Here is a 4259-nt window from a genome sequence, read left to right as displayed (position 1 = left end):
TCACTGCTAATGATCTTGTAGAATAATTACAATTGACAATTTTAAGATGATCTCAAAGGAAAAAGAGATATATCATTTGTGATGATTATGTAGTATATATACAAGAATCAGATTATGACATAGGAATGAAAAGAGACCCTTATCATTTTCACAAGCCATGGAAAATAACGATTCTAAAAAGTCATTTGATGCCATGAAAAATGAGTTAAAATCGATGAACCAGAATGGTGTTTGGGAACTCATTGAATTGCCCAATAACTGTAAAAGAGTCAATTGTAAATTGGTCTTGAAGATAAAATGTAACTCAATGGGAAATATTGAATGATATACAATTAGACTTATGACTAAAGATTTTTCTCAAAAAGAATACATCGAATACAATGAGACATTTTTTTTAATTTCTAAAAAAAACTCATTGTGGATTGTTATGACATTAGTAGCTCATTATGATCTTGAGTTACATCAGATGAATGTAAAAATAATATTTTTGAATGAGGATCTAGATGAGAAAATTTATATGGACCAACACGAAGGATTTATAAAAAAAGGAAAGGAAAGTTGGGCTTCAAAACTTAGGAAATCCATTTATGATATTAAACAAGCTTTTAAACAATGGTGTATAAAGTTTCATGACACCATTACATCTTTTAGATTGAAGGAAAATACTATTGATTAGTGTATATATCTAAAAGTTAGTGAGAGTAAGTTTATTATATTGGTCTTATATGTGGATGATATTTTGCTTGTATGAAACCAAGATATTTCTCAATAAGAACTTTAAAATGGTTGATATGAATGAGGTAGTCTATATTATTGGCATTGAGTTATTTAGGGATAGATCTCAAGAATTGCTAGTTTTGTCTCAGAAAGTATATATTGACCGAGTCTTGGAGAGATTTAATATATAGTTTTATTTAGCCAATGATACACCTGTTACTATAGATAAAAAAATTAAATCAAAGAAAGTGTCCAAAAATTGACTTAGAAAAGAGTTAAATGGATGATATTCCTTATGCATGCATAATTGAAAGTCTATTATATATTCAAACCTATTTAAGACCAGATATCAGTTTTACAATTGTAATGTCGGGTAGATATCAAAACAACCCAAGAATAGAACATTAGAAAGCTGCAAAGAAAGTAATGAAATATTTGTAGGGGACAAAAGATTACATGCTCACATACAATAGATCAAATTAACTTGAAATGATGGGATATTCATATGTTGATTTTGTAAATTTTCCCGACAATAGGAAATCTATTTTAGTATTTATATTCATGTTGGTTGGAGGAATAATTTTTTTAAAAAGTACAAAGCAATCACTTATTACATCATCAATATTGGAAGTTGAATTTGTAGCATGCTTTGAGATCATAAATTAAGTTTTATGGTTGCGAAGGATTTGGTATGGTCGACTTAAATTACTTGAGATTATAAATTAAGTTCGAAGCACATTGAGATAAAGTACTTGATGGTTAGAGAAAGAGTCCAGAAATAACAAGTGTCAATTAAGAATCTAAGCACTACCATGATGATTGTTGATCAATTTACTAAAGTTTTATAATCTAAAATATTCAAAGAACATGTTCTTAGAATATAACTTGTGAATAAACCATAAAAGATATGATGATACATGTTTAGGTGAATGCTATTATCGATATTTTTTCTTGCTTAATTAAAGTTATTTATTTTTACTATCTTGTTTACATTTATATATATTATAATTGAATGTAATAACAGGACTATCTTGACAAGATAAATTACAATAGTTATTATGGACTATATTAGGAAAGACCAATAATATTATGGTATATAAAAGAGTGTATGATATTGATGATATACAACCGCAATGACTCGTATTAATAATTGAACTTAATATAGTATTATTATATTTATTAGACTTATTGGCTTATTTTTAAAAATTCATGATCATGTATAAAATAATTTTTAAAATTTTCAGAATCCAATTAAGTAAAATTATTTTCAAACAAATTTTATTTTACTTATTTTGATTTTAATTTTTTTTATATTTATTAATTAATGAGTCCAGTAAGAGAATGTTAGATTATGTGGTCCTATTTAATTGAAAAGATATATTATAAACTGATTCAATTCGGATGAAAGTTATAGTCAATAGAAAAAAAGTTCATTTTAAGATATGATTCCTCAAGAGATATCCTTGATGGGGAGGAACTCTCCTAATTACTTATCCTAGACTCTTTTCTCTCGTCCATATATAGACAGGATATCTAGGAACTAAATGACGTATGAAATATAAGATACTATATGTGATTATACCGTGGGTGTGTAACATTGAGAGATTACGATTTCTCTCTTATTTTTCATATTCATAATTCATCAATCTAAGTAGCCCTATAAAAAGATAGGAAGAAAAAAAAAAAAAAAAAGTCTAGTTCTCCTTCAAAATGAGTTAAATGGCAACTTGATTCTGATCAGTTATATTATCATCCATATATTGATTTTGAACCGTCCTCTCACTGTATCATACTTTTTCTTACAGATGGCTTCAGCTATGGGTTTCTGTAAACACCCCTACCAAATGTCGGGGTTTTGTAAAGGTCTAGTAAGTGAGTCCAGAGTATTTCTGGTGTAAGACAAGTGTGAGAATCATGTCAAGCTTTTTTTAGTTATAAAAAGAAGGATTAACCTTGTGAGGTTTTAATCAATCACTGCATATCTTATTACTACGATTTCCCATTGAAAGAAAATAAGACCTTTGAAATGTTAGTCCAATGGAGTGGGAAGAAAAAAAAAAAGGAGAAACATTTTTCCTTGCTATAGCAACGAGGATGAAATCTAGCAAAATAAATAAATAAATATTATCTAAGGCAAATATATATAAAATTTAACGAAGGAGATCATATAAGCATGATGTCTGAAGGATGGATCTACAAAGCATAACAAATAATGGCAAATCGTAAAAAAAAAAATAATATGTTTCCGAATCGGTTTGGAAAGTATCAAAAAATTGATGCTGGCTATGGGGTTCGAACCCATGCGCACTTATGTGCAGAAGATCTTAAGTCTTCCCCCTTAACCACTCGGGCAAACCAGCTTTCGTGAACTTCTGAAAATAAAATTATATATAATGATTTATTTTAAATGACCTTAATACTATTTGTTGAGATATATAACCATATTAAACTCGTTTAAAATGAGTTCGAGTAAGAAATATATTTGCTGTCATCTCTGCATGTTAGCCTATTAAATTGGCCAATACAGTCCATCAGTCAATCACATCAATAAATGCACTGAACTTTTATTAAATAAGATGCAAAGTAAGAGTGTGCCATAACGATCTCATTTTGTAAAACAGTCCTCACGATTGAAAATTTTTATTAAATGATACTTCATTTTCTTAATTTAATAAAAATCTTTTTTGCTATCGCACCCATAGCCTCCTCCACGTAAGAATACTCTACTCATTGCAACTATGGTAGTTCCAGTCTTGCCATTTGCATCCTCCCCTCCCCATCCTCTCCTCAGCCTTCTCTATGTGCCCATTCCAATCATTGGATAGCCCCTCCACCCCTCCTCTTTCACCCCCAAGCTCGTCGCCACCACTGCCAAGCAAAAGCCCCATATCGTTGTCTGTTTTGTCCTGAAGGTTGTCGCCATCCTCAATGGCAGCTCCAGCGCTGAGGAGGAGGAGGAGGTGAGGGAAGGAGGGGGTGGCGGGGCTGGAGGTGATGGATGACGTTGCTCACGGTGGGAGCAAGGGGGTGACGGAGGCAACAACGATATGTACAATTACAACATTCGACGGCTGTTGGCAGAGGGTAAAAGGTGATGAGGGTAATAATAATGATAGGACGTAAATTGACATCGCCTGCTTCCGGGTGATATCTCCTGTGTCACGTGAACCGAGAAGACACATGGGTCATATGCCTCGATCTGACCTGATAGCACTTGGCCGAGGCAGACCAGAACGTCGACCGAGGCACGTCGTCATTCTGCAAGAGCTTGGTCCTTCACGTAACCCCAACGTCGGAGTTAGACGCCTTCGCAGGTACAGTCCTGCTCCCTACAAGCGGGCACATCAACAACAGTGACCTTCCCTATAAAAACCCTCGCGTTAGGTGGGAGAAGGAGGGAGAAAAAAGTCTCCTAAGATTATCGACTAACTTGACCGTCGGAGGGGTCGGGTCGAGCTCTCCCGACCCGACCTGTATGCAGGGACGAAGACGGAGTGCCACTCCACCGCATGCCCAGGCGAGGAGTTCCCTCTTGGAGGAAA

At 33.4% G+C, this 4259-nt stretch overlaps 1 non-coding gene across 1 annotated transcript; it reads right to left on the bottom strand.

Moving 5' to 3' along the window:
- Window positions 1-2994: 2994 nt before the first annotated feature.
- On the bottom strand, window positions 2995-3077 carry TRNAL-UAA (transfer RNA leucine (anticodon UAA)). Its single transcript has one exon. It is a non-coding gene; the product is annotated as a tRNA-Leu (tRNA).
- Window positions 3078-4259: the final 1182 nt, after the last annotated feature.

This window comes from Musa acuminata, chromosome BXJ2-1 (genome assembly GCF_036884655.1).
Source record: "Musa acuminata AAA Group cultivar baxijiao chromosome BXJ2-1, Cavendish_Baxijiao_AAA, whole genome shotgun sequence".
NCBI lineage: Eukaryota > Viridiplantae > Streptophyta > Magnoliopsida > Zingiberales > Musaceae > Musa > Musa acuminata.
This window is presented reverse-complemented; position numbering and strand designations above follow the sequence as displayed.